The following is a 14,002-nucleotide window of genomic DNA, read 5'->3' on the forward strand; positions in this document are numbered from 1 at the left end:
GAGATACATAATTAAGAAATGATCTGGTATATTGTGAACTATTTACATTTTTAAAGATATAAACTCATCATAATGGTACACTCATCGAAACCTTTCATTTGAGTACCCACATCAATTTTTCCTATATTTTATATATTTATATATATTATATATATGTCTATATGAAAAATATATCAAAAGTGCATGTGGGTACTTAAATAAAAGCTCTTGATGAATGTAACATCAGGATAAGCTTATATCTTAAAAAATGTCAATAATTAAGAACTGACATTGCTATATCTTGTCAACTAATGATATTTTTAAAGATCTAAGCTCAACCCGTCATTACACTCATCGAGACCTTTTATTTAAGTACCCACATCAATTTTTCCTATATTTGATATATTTATATATATATATATATTTATATATATATATATATATATATATATATATATATATATATATATATATATATATATATATATATATAGATATGTATATATGAAAAATATATCAAAAGTGCATGTGGGTACTTAAATAAAAGCTCTTGATGAGTGTAACATCGGGATGAGCTTATATCTTTAAAAACGTCAATTTTTAAGAAAATACAATGCAATTTAACAAAAGTCATTATTTAATAAAGCAAAATTTTAATTCTTCATTATTCAAAAGCTACGGCATTCACATAGTGACTGCAAGGTTGCTAGTTATTATTATTATTATAATTGTTTGTTTGCTTTGAGATTCACAAGCCAAATTCAAATGATAACTTCGACCTTTCGCTGATTTCTCGCTAACTAATTAGTTAATTATTAATGTCTAATCGCGGTACTTTGAGATTTAAGGTTACCAACTCGGTACATCAAGCAAAAATTTCATCTGATTACTATTGACGTAATGATTCGTCGCGGGGTACTACGGAACGCAAGTACGTTAATAATCCGTAGAGGATAATGTGGCGCGATGCCGTTGGAGTAATAGTACGGAGTAATAGTAGCGTCATGTACTATTTCAAAGGATATACTGAACATTAGAGATGCGTTATACCAAGTGTGTTACAACCGGGTAATGGCTCTGTGCATTTGTATCAGATGATGACGATGATAATGATGATGATGATTATCATGGTGCGGATAGCGAAACAGCCCTTGGTTCGGTTATGTTCAGTATTAATCAACGTCTGTGCTCATTTTTACGGGAATCTTGATACTAGAGGGTGATTTCGTTAACTAATGACAAATGATGGTCGAGAAATCCTTAATGATTAATTATTTTTATTCGTGAAATTTTTTTATGTTGTATACTGATAAAAAAAAATATCTTCATTTACACTAAATTAAATGATTTTTTTTTATAAGGTACCGGCGGGTAATAAGGCCGAGCTAAGGGAGATTTTGAAAAAAATCGAAAATATTGCAATGTATCATTAATTTTTAAATTAATACGTTAACCATAAAATATAATGGAGTAATGGTAATTTTCACCATAAACAAATACAAAATTAAATTTTTTTAAAAACCTTGCGAATAGGCCTTATTTTACTACGGTAGGGTAATAAGGCCTGCGGATTATACATACTGGAAATAGTTATACTATACTTGATTTTTTTAATTTTATATTGTCAGCAGATATTTCGGAGATTATTTTTGTATTTTTTTTTTTACTCAAGAGTTCACTTTGGAAAAAGTTGCTGTTACTATGTTACTAGTAAATGATAAAGCAGCGCCTTAGATTACATTTCATTCTGGCAATTTTTCTCATGAATTTTATACTGAAAAGAAAAAAAAATGATTAACATTTTTCACTGAGAAAAATTTGCGAAATTAATTTTCAATCGATTTAATCTTTCAAAAGTTAAAATGTACTGCGTGAAAAATTTTATTTATGTTATTATGAAAAAACTCCGGGATGTTAATTTTTCATTTTTAATTTAATAAACTATAAATAATTAAAGGTATTATTGGATAAATATTAACCAACCTTTTCGTAACTATATAAAGGCTAATTGTTTAAACGTTTAACAATTTGTAAACAGACAGCTTCTCTCCTTATAACAATAACCAATCTATAAGGTACCGGCGGGTAATAAGGCCTAGCTAAGAGAGATTTTGAAAAAAATCGAAAATATTGCATTTAAGTATTGCAATGTATCATTAATTTTTAAATTAATGCATTGGCCATTGAATATAATGGAGTAATGGTAATTTTCACCATAAACAAACACAAAATTAAATTTTTTCAAAAACCTTGTGAATAGGCCTTATTTTACTACCGTAGGGTAATAAGGCCTGCTGATTATACATACTGGAAATAGTTATTCTATACTTGATAAAATTGGTATGAGAGATCAATCATCATTTAAATTGAGCAACAATACTTTTTAAGATGTTGATAAAAATTATAACAATAATTTTAAATTATTAAATATAAAATTATAAAAAATGTTTACCATTTACTCAAATCGTTTTTTAGGAATTCTTCTGCGCTACTTTAGCATATTTAGGATGATGAAACATAGAAGACAAGGAACGTTGTATCGGGACTCTACAAACTTGTAGCGACATTTCTATGCTAGACGCTTCTACCAGAGAAGTCTTTAGCGGAAGCGGTTATTTTAAATAGCATTTCTATCACTTAGGCCTTATTACCTGCGGGTACCTCACCCACAATGAATAATTGTTGAATAAATTTCAATTAGATCAAGAATTGTTTAGGGATTACTGTCAATTTTAGAAGAAAATTTTTCTCCGTGCGGTAAATTATAAGTCTTATACTATTAAACATGACAGTGGATTATTATTCTGTCGACATTTTATTCTTTCTGACATTTAATTTTATTAAAAAAAGTATCAGAAAAATAACTTCTGTTACATTTTAAATGCACCAAGGATTCAAAAGATAAAATGTTGTAATTGCAAAAGTTTATAATTTAAAACAGTCAAAATATACAAACGGCAAACAGAGTAAACTTTAAATGCTATGTTTTTTATTAAAGTTTAAAATTTGTCGCTAAAATAGTTTGGCGGGGTGATGTCGAGAACACTCTGATAGCCTGCGTTGAGCTGTCGCGTCACTAGTGTCGGTCTGCTCAGGAAAACTAGCAGAGTAGAGTCTCAATTTCGTTTGCAATTTCATTTTGTTCGCAATTTTCTTCTTCAACGCGCTCAGCGGCCTTTGTTGCTGTTGTTATTATTTCCATTCTTATTCCAGTTTCTATCATTCCTATTTCTACTGTTATTATAATCATTACTGTTTTTCCAAGTGTTAAACTTTGAATAAGCTTCTTAGATAGCAGCTTTAATTGGGACTATGTATTTCCGTAGCTACGATTAGGAATATCATGAAATGCTAAAGCCTGCATGCATAAAAGCGATTTTGGCAAAATAACAAGGAACGGAATAACTGAAAAATATGTTGCAGTAAGAAATTTGTATACTTTTAGCAACAAATCCATTATTTCATCTAATAAAATTAATTAAGTTGTGAAAACTAAGCAGATTGTTACACTGAGAGAAAAATATGGTTCTCTGAACTAGGAAAAATCTAGTTAAATAGCATCACCACTATTTAATTGAAGTTCTCATACCTAAAATTATTTGTCATATTGAACCCCAATACATTATTTTTAATAAATATGTGCTTCATAGTCATCTTGAGTAACTTTAACTCAGAAAAAAAGAAAAAGAGTTTGGACAGCTCGGACCGGGAATCCAACTCGGATCTTTTGATTACGCGTCAAGCGCTCTTCCAGCTAAGCTATCTGAGACATCATCCGTAACAACCTTTCAGTCAGCTGATAATTTTTTGTTTTACACGATAGAAAAATATTTCTTAAAATATAGTTGATATAATTATTTATCAATAGATTGAATCCCTAAATTGGGCGCCAATTTTAAAGTTCTGATAATTTAGCGTCTTATTAGCCAAAAAAATTGGTCACAATTTTATTCAAAAGCTTGAAAAGTCTGCTATAAATTCTATCTGAGCTACCAAATCTATAAATTATTCTTAACACTGAACTATTGTTAAAAAAATAACAATTGAAGCCCTAAATCGAGTCGGGGGTAAAATGAGTCAAAAAGTACCCGTTACAGCATAGTTCGAGTAACTACCAAAGAAAAATTCATAAAGCTATATTTTTATATGTGACGTCATAATTTAGCTAATTATTTAGCTAAGAATTATTAAAAAAATTGTAATTTAATCACCAATTTATTATTTGTGACAGTTACTATTATTTTAGTTGAAAATATTAATTGATTATTTTTCAATAATTTTTATTTAAACCTTTCAAAGATTTTTTTCTAATTTATCTAATTTTTAAAAAATATTATATTAAAAAAGAAAAATAGTGTTTATTTATATTAAAGTTTAAAACTCTAAAAAACTTCTCTATTGTAAAGCAAGTAGCTCTTGTAGCTCAAAATCAAACTTCTAGTAAGAAAATTTAGTGACTGTCTTGAAAAAATCAACTTGTTATCATAACTAGATTGTTGTGTTGTTATAACACAAAAACTACTTGTTATAACCGTAATTTTGTTAACATAACATATATTAATTTCCCTGAGCTAACATATTCATTTGCTAGCACACATGTCTATTGTTGTCCCAACAAAACTTTATTTTGCCAGCAAAAACTAAAATTCTAACTACCGTCATAAGCAAACAGCTAAAATATCTAAAACCGTGAATTAATTAATTAAGTTGAACCAGATATTTATGCGCAAATAAATAAATACACATGTCATATTCTGGAAATTGTGCATGTTTCAGTGAAATTAATTCCACTGCTCGATTATGCAAGCATTTAAATATCCAATCTGTAAATCGGATGATCTAAATACTCAAACATTAACTTCACTCGCAATCCAACACATTAAGCCGTAGCACCTCGTCTGGGTATTTATATAGAAACCATTTAATTGGAAATCACTTCTGTGTACAAAAACTATGGTTCATAATAACCGGAATGCACGTAATATTTCGCTCCGATGATGGCATTGGGCGTTGGTTCGTTCAAGACTACATTGTTAACATAGTAATGAGGGTTTTTTTTTGTTAGTAGATTCTGTTAGAGTGCAAGAAGTTTAAGAAGGTTCGACCGTGACTAATTTTAAATAAATTATTCAAGTTTAATCTTTGAAATTTGGTCTGCATGTAAATGAGTACTTTATTGATTGTTAAAATTTGAAAATGATCCACCATTTAGTTTCTTAGAAAAAAACGTTTTAAGAATGACTATTTTAAAAGTCTTATTAACGGACTCTTATGGCTGACATGCTTTTTTTATTTTTTTCTATATTAAGGTAGTACCCTCGCCAGAGTAGTTTTCTTAGGATTTTTTAAAAATTTTGACAGATAAATGTTCATATAATTCTGCATCGATTGGCGCAATTTGAAAATTTTTGACCATCTAGTTTCAGAGGTACTTAATTTCAAATTTTGAGTTTTGAACGCTCTTATACATTACGGTATACGGGATATCCAAAAGTTTACCTACAAACATTTTTATATCTCAGAAACTTTTCTTAGGATCTTTTTAAAAAACTAGAGTAACGTTAACTAACAACTAAAAAATTTTTTAAAAATAATTTCATTGATAATTACCACACAGTTTCACAAATATTTATTAATAAGTAATGAAAAATTTACCAGACTTTAGCCGAGGAAGGGATACGTTAATAAAGCTATGACAACAACGCAAGTTTTGTGAGCCGCGAAAAAAGTATGAAACGCGCATGCACTGAAAAATTTGAAAAGTTTAATGTACGTTAGGTGTAATATTGTAGTTAATCAATTGGAATTCAAAATTCTAATTTTAAAAGGTTCTTCACGGAAATTACAATTTGGCACACCCTATTGTATATATACCGACTATGAAGGCACAACAACTTGCTGTTGCCAAATTTTTTTATTTAACCGTACGAGTCAAAAATAGCGAAGTCATTTTATTACTTTGTTTTATTAAATTAATAAAAACTAGCAACCTTGTGAACTACCGTAACTTGTGAACTATAAATAAATAGAATTTTACTTGATTAAGTAATGACTATTGTTAAACTGCACTGTACTTTCTTAAATAGTAACATTTTTAAAGATATAAGCTCATCCTGATGTTACAATTATCAAGAGCTTTCATTTGAGTACCCACATGCATTTTGATGTATTTTTGATATATACATATATATAATATATATAAATATATGAAAAATTGATGTGGGTACTCAAATGAAAGGTCTCGATAAGTGTAACGTCGGAGTGAGCTTATATCTTTAAAAATATCATTGGTTGACAAGATAGCAATGTCTTAATTATTGCCAGCAGTTCTTAATTATTCACATTTTTTAAGATATAAGCTCATCCCGATGTTACAATCATCAAGAGCTTTCATTTGAGTACCCACATGCATTTTGATATATTTTTCATATATAAATATATATAATATATATATAAATATATGAAAAATTGATGCGGGTACTCAAATGAAAAGCCTCGATGAGTGTAACATCAGGATGAGATTATATCTCTAAAAATGTCAATAGTTCACAAGATACAAGGTCATTTCTTAATTTCGTATCTAGAAATAGAGAATTTTCAAATGCAACCTGATTACTTATCATATGAATTGAATATCGGTGAAAATAATATGAAACCTTAAGAAGGCATAAATTCAAGTCAAGATCTTTGCAATCACACTGAATTTAAATAAAAAAGCCGATTTTATTACATAACTATCTTGGGAAAAAAATTTTTCTTATTTTCTTAATAACTTAGATAATCGATTATTATGCTTTTTATATTATAAATAATATAAATTAAAATAATTAATTTAATAAGTTTTACAAAAATTGAAAATAAAGAAAAATTCAAACTTTTATTTCAAAGATAACCAAAAACTCTGAATTAGAAAAATGAGAGTCTCTGAATATCAAGCTTATGCTTCTGCTAATAATTCATCAAAATGAAACAACTCGGTAACTGAATAACATTCTGTACCAAAAAGATATATATACATATATATTCACGCATCAGAAACAAGCAAAACTAATGTACTAGCTACCGTGTAGAGTGGATTATATACATAAGTTTAATGCATTTCCTGAATACAGTATTCCGTAAAATCTCGCAATGAGAACTAAAGTAATTCTCGAGTAAATTTTCAAACCGGTAAAACGACATGGACGATAAATCACCCGGCGTGAGCACCGCCAAAACCAACAAGATATTCCTCCTATCTACTTTTATTCCTGCCCTCTTCCGATATTTCACTTTTAATTCAATCCTTCAACAAATTCAATTCCCTCCTCTTTGATATAAAATTTAACCTGGATGCTTGTTGGTATCATCAAACTATTTTTGACAAATATGAATTCCCAGTCATAAGAAGTAATGTCACAAGGGGACGTATGAATATCCATGGAACATTAACGCACCAGTTAAGTGGGTGTTAGAGCCCAAGAACAGGCATAAGAAATTGCCCTTGCCCTCTCACTTCTTGCTCCTTACTCTTGTTCTTGTTCTTGTTGTCGTCTGGTTTCGCTCCGACTAGTTCAGAAACTACAAGCTAGCACACCTCCAAGACCAAGACCTACACATACATCTACATCTAAATCTGAATCCGCATCTATTATACAGCTATAACTGTGTACGTCCATTTATCTGCAAGCATGCTATACCAGCAGCTGTCTATGTACATCCGAATGTACACATAAACATCGAGAAGTCAGCAGTAAGTAAAGCATGGAAAGGATCCTCAATATTATATGTATTGGGGTAGTACAGCAAGAGTAGTGTGTAGAGCCTCCATTCTGCTCATGGCTTGGTGCCAAGTGCCATGCCATGATGCCGTGCCATTGTTCGCCCTCTTTGCTCTTTACTCTATACCATATCAAGTTAAGACCAAGTACTAGAACAAGCCCCAGACTTTAAGACCAAGACTAAGACTCCGGCCAAACATCCCTATAAACACGGGCTTTAATCATTGATCATTTGTCATTTTATATTGCCTTTTTTTACTTTAACTAATGAGCAAATTTATTTTTATGTTGCAGGTGAGTTTTCGATCATTTTTCATCTACGTCAGCGGCATGGCCGAAGAAGCGTCAATTAATTGGATAAACGATTGAATATTTGACACGACACAATACACGCAACAATCAGCGGCAATAGAGCATCAATAGATCCTCAAAGACTGTACACCTGTACAAAGAACGTTTGATTAACTGTCTACTCTCTTTACTCACAATTACCATGACCCAATGATAACGCTATCTCATCCCCCAATATCAATCATACATTTGTGCAGTTAACATTACCAAGGCTGAAGACGCTCGACGAGTTAAGGGACCAGGAAAACAGTCAAAGGACAAAGAGGAACCAATCGAACATAAACAATATTATCAGATTAACATAATTATCTTTTATGGGGAGCTTCGACTCGAAAACTCCCACCGATATTTATCTCCAAAAAATCAAAACATAAGAGATGTCTCTGTATGAGATCAGGTTTGTTGACTAGTCTTCTAGAAATTGGTGCACTTGAGTCCCCAGGCTGAGTCGGTGCGCGGAGTCGGTTCAGGATTGGGCGCCACGGATCGACTCTGTGATAACTGAGCGGTGACATTTGTCGCGGTTAGGGTAAGTGATATAAATTAGAGTCTCGGTAACTCGGTATTCTCGGTTTCGCGATATTAATGTCGGGAAGAAAATAAAGTAATTGGGAAAAAATAAAGAAAAGTAACGGGGGTGGGTGTCCGAATCATCAGTCTCAATGGGTAATAAACTGAAACGCTAACGAGAATACTCAATAATCCTCGTAATTTTTTAAGATGAGAGAGTCGTTATTTACTATAATGACAGCTACTAATTACTTAAATTATAAATTGTGACTTTTACACTTTCTACATGAAGTTCTGTACTATTTATATTTTTGCCACCCCGATGTCGGCTTTACTGTTTGAAACTATAAAAATTAACTAAAATCCCAGTGAATTTTACAGTTTACTTCTTTCTGTGCAAAAAGTTTAGTTTAAAAAATAAATAATCTGATTATTTTTTGATCTTCCAAAAATTTAAAGTTTTTCCTTTGATCTCCTGGAAAAAGTTTTACAATTACTTACAGGATAAGAAAAATTTTCCTTATACATTTATCAGTGCTAAGTAAATGTATAAAAAAAGATATTTGATTTTCTTGAAGAAATATTTTTTTGTGAATGATTTCTTAGTAAGTTTTTAGTCTGATTCTGTAGTCGGGACACTTTTTCCAACAGTTGACCGCATTTGTACCCATCGAAGCATTAAGAAACCAACGTAAAGCCAAGCTTTTCGCATCAAGGTTTTAAGAATAAAAAAAAAAAAAAAAGAAAAAAAAATAAATATTGAGAAAAATCCACTCTGAGTACTCTTAAATATACTCTTCAACATACCCACGTATTTTTGTTAAGAAAATCAATACTGAAATATTTACTTATGAGGGTTTAATAATTTACCAGACTTATCAATTTCAAGTTAATAGACGGTTTTACGACTGGCTGATTTTATTAAATAATCATGAAAGCTCGAGTAAATTGGATTATACTTTATAGGTTTCCAACATAACATATTACGTGGTTATTTTCATTATTATCAATAACATTCCACTTCCCCTTGATATAATATTACAGCCAAAAGGTTAATGGAGTTATTCCATACTTGCTCTTATTAATTTTATCCATAAGTATAAGTTTAAGTAAAATAGGAGAGAGCTTTTACCGCAGTGCCGAATATAGTGACCCCGAGTAGGACAACTGGGTTACCGCATTCGTCCACTGACGTCACAATTACGTTAACCCAGTTCACGTAACATCGCTAGGGTAGAATATGAAGTGAAGAGTATCCTAGATTGAGAGTGACTGTCATACAGATTTTATTAAGCCGCCTTTATTGCCTCATTTTTAAAGATTTCTTCGGCTAATTTGATGATGATTTTATTTTTCCGCCAATTTTCAAATTCGCGATATTAGAAATATTTATTTTTAATTTATTTTTTTTTCGGCTTCAATATCGCGATACTGAGGATGCCAAATCACGGACAGGTTACTAACAGCTGATTTACAAAAGTCAAATTAATTTTTGTATTTAACTATATTTTTTTTTTAATTTTCAAAATTTCAACGATTAAGGTAGAACCCTCGCGACTTCCATAGTCAAAAGTCTATGTTAGAGTGTACGGTACATATACTTGAGAGTCATTATTGACAAGCCTAAAACTTTTTGCTGTTTATGTACTTATTTTAGCCAATCACCAACGAGAAACTGATCGTTTGAAAAGTCTGGCAACACTGCATGAGCGTTAAGATATTTTATAGTGGTTACACTCTAGTATTTTGGACCAGCTGTAGACTAATCTTTGTTGTGATACATGCGTTTATTTATTTATTTACATACATTTATTCGGAAATATAATTACAATGTCTGAAAAAAAAAATTATTGACAGTATTGTTTTATATTTCAGAAAAATCAGTAATTATATTTTTTGTGTTGATGTATTAACTGATTTTAGATTTCACTATTTTTTATTATTTCATCTAACTACTATTTTTATAACTTATCAAAGATTAATATATATTATTATATTAAAATTGTTAACTTTTTTGAATTTTTAATAAATATAGAAAAATACTTATTTTCATAAAATAATCATTGTTATTTTTTTTTTAAATAAATAAAATTAACAACTATAATATTACACCTAACGTACATTAAACTTTTCAAATTTTTCAGTGCTTGTGCGTCTCATACTTTTTTCGCGGCTCATAAAACTTGCGTTGTTGCCATAGCTTTATTAACGTATCCCTTCCTCGGCTAAAGTCTGGTAAATTTTTCATTACTTATTAATAAATATTTGTGAAATTGTGTGATAATTATAAATGAAATTATTTTTAAAAAATTGTTTAGTAGTTAGTTAACGTTACTCTAGTTTTTTAAAAAGATCCTAAGAAAAGTTTCTGAGGTATAAAAATGTTTGTAGGTAAATTTTTGGATATCCCGTATACCGTAATATATAAGAGCGTTCAAAACTCAAACTTTGAAATTAAATAGCTCTGAAACTAGATGGTCAAAAATTTTCAAATTGCGCCAATCGATGCAGAATTATATGAACATTAATCTGCCAAAATTTTTTAAAAATCCAAAGAAAATGACTCTGGCGAGGGTACTACTTTAATGCCTTTTTTTGGTACATTTTTTAAGTTTTTTCTTCTACTAACAAAAGTTATTTTTTCACACATCTTTCACAACTTTCCAATTTCCGTCAATCAACAATAGCCCCCTAAAAAAAATAAATAACTCAAGAATATAGATTAAAATGATCATTTAATTCTTCAAATAAATATACTTCATTTATATATATATGTATAGATTTGTCACGAGACCATATTTCATACTCATTATTGTTACAAAAATAGTAACGAATATTTGTGGGGCTGATGGTAAACCAGCGGGTGGTATAAAATGAAAAGGGAATGAATTTTATCCGGGGGAGGTTTTTCGAATTGTATAAATCAAAGCTCGGTGACAACCCAGCCCATCAGGAAGCACCGCATATATGCGAGTCAAATAATTTAAGGTATGACAGAACGTTTTGTTTGGAATGACACTTGAGATATTGACGGTATACATTATCATTATCATTATCATTATTATTATTATCATTGTTTATTATTTATGGGATATACTACACGATATAGCTTTGTTTTATATTTATTTTTGTTTTTATGACAGTTTAACGAGCGTTTAAATAACCTTCATGAGAATTTAATAGAGAAACTTTTTTTTTTTTTTATTTTGTTCTCCTGGCGCCAGAAAACACAAAAGTTATAGAGTTTATTGAAGAAATAAAAATGAAAATAAGCAAGAGACAATAAGTAAGTGGAAAAATAGTTGTTATAGTTTTAATAACTGAAGAATATAAATGTTCTGAATAGAATACGTAGGTTGATAGATCGTATCAGGAAAATTAATAATAAAAAAAAAAAAAAAATAAAAAAATAAAAAATAAAAAAAGCCATTTGGCAGCCGAAAAAGAAAGGGAACGCGTTACTTTACATAGTACCTCAAGGGTGATGCAGAAATCTGTGTCATGACAGATTCACCGACATACAAATATAATTAAATGTGAATCTATATAAATAAAAATAAAATGCCGCATGTATGTCCACGCATCACTTGAGAACGGCTAGACCGATTGAGCTAAATTTTTTTTGTTGTTTTTAGAATTTTCAGGAGACGGTTTGTATGTAAAAAAATTTTTAAAAAATCCTCCCTCAAAGGGGATTGCGGGGGCGTTCACAACGAATAATTCCCGTTTGTAAACTATAGCTCCTATAGCTTCCAAATTTGGTAGAAATCTTCCGTAAGAGATATATAAATAATCTATGAACGAATTTTACGATAGCTCGCTCCACAGGGAGGTTGCGGGGGTGGATATTAACAATGAAAATTTTTAACTTTCAAATTGTAGATCCTAAAGACGGCAAATTTAGGTGGAGTCTTCTATATGTGATGCGGAAATGATCTAAGAGCAGATTTTACAACAATCCACCCCCAATAAGGATTGCAGGGGTGGGTGTTAGAATATTAAATTTCCATTTCCACACTGTTACTTCTAATACAGACTTGAAATTTGGTAGGAATCTTTTATTTGACGATGAATAATGCAAAATTTATAACTTATGATTTTATTAATTTTAGTTATTGCTCCAGATTAATTATTATTGTATTGAACTTATTGTTCGAACTTAAAAATTTATTGATCATTATAACAAAATAAAAAATTATAACAAAAACTTTAGTCATTTTGATTGAGGCTCAGCGAAGCAGACCGGGTCGCTAGTTATAAATATAATACGTATCGCAAAGATAGTCTACATATTATGTAATTTTTTTGAATCGAAAATATTGACACAACTGAAAAGAAATAGTATAGAAAAGAGAAAATTCATTTAGATTTCACAGAAAAAAAAAAGCATTGAGACATATTGAACAAATTGATCGAAAAAACGACTGCAAAAGTTAAATTTCATTAAAAACCTACAGACGAATAAGTTATATTCAGTTTAGAAGAATAAAATGGCAGGAAAAATGAAGCTCGTTTAATGGGCTTTGAAATGCAATTTACAAAAATTAGATAAGTTATTTCGTTCAAAAGTTATCCGCGAAAAAATCCGCCAAAATACGAATTTTTATGGTTTAGAAAATTTTGAAACCCTGTAATTTCTAAACTACTGATCGATTAAGCTCATCTTTGAACTTGGCCATGGTATTCGTCTAAAGATTGAGGATGTTGAGTTTGAAAAAGATCCATTATGAACTGAGTCAGAAAATAGCAAAATTTTTCAAAAGTTGAAAGGACAAATTCAATAGTTAGATTTCTATGAAATCTACTAAAAATTTATTTTTATTACAATCGACTATGACTGCTGAGAAAGAGGATTTTTAGTCTAAAGTTTTTGACTAGAAAAAAATTTTTTTTTATTATTATTATTGTTCACATAATAATTTATTGATATTGAAATTTTTTTATCTGTCCATAAAAATTTTCTAACAAACAGAAAAAAAAATTAATTTAAGGATATCAAGACAATGTAATATACAATAATGTAAGTAGAGAAAGCAATGATTTAAGATCGAGGTGAAGTGAGTCACGTTAGGGTGGCTCGGATAAATAAATTACTGAGTCAAGAAGTGAGATAATGTTATTTGATTCTTGTACATTCAACTCATACTGTCGATTTATACTTGATACTTTATTCATCGAGGGTAAAGATGAGAAATAAATAACAGCCTACCGTGTCATTACGTAAGCCGATGCACTTACACTAAGTAGAAAGTAGAATAGCAAAAGTTAACTCATCGCTCATCCCTCATTGCTTGTAAGGCAAAAAAATAAAAATCTACCCCTGCAATTCACTATTTTTGCAATCCAGAAATAAAACTGACACCAAGTTTATCTTTGGGCTTTAACGTTACTTTTGATCTCTC

The 14,002-nt window shown here is 30.0% G+C and overlaps 1 protein-coding gene across 5 annotated transcripts in view; it reads left to right on the forward strand.

Moving 5' to 3' along the window:
- Fas1 (fasciclin 1 Fas1 domain-containing) overlaps positions 1 to 14,002 on the forward strand; it is a 264,552-nt gene that overhangs the window by 129,412 nt on the left and 121,138 nt on the right. Inside the window, exon 1 of one of the 5 annotated variants that reach the window (XM_074258911.1) lies at positions 8,178 to 8,619. The exons of the other annotated variants lie outside the window; for them this stretch is intronic. The gene's annotated coding sequence lies outside the window, so the exon portion shown is untranslated. Of the gene's footprint in view, positions 1 to 8,177; positions 8,620 to 14,002 lie in introns of those variants that run through there. 5 annotated transcript variants of the gene reach the window in all.

This window comes from Cotesia typhae, unplaced genomic scaffold (genome assembly GCF_013202065.1).
Source record: "Cotesia typhae breed Kobodo isofemale line unplaced genomic scaffold, CoteBio_Ctyphae scaffold_91, whole genome shotgun sequence".
Lineage (NCBI taxonomy): Eukaryota > Metazoa > Arthropoda > Insecta > Hymenoptera > Braconidae > Cotesia > Cotesia typhae.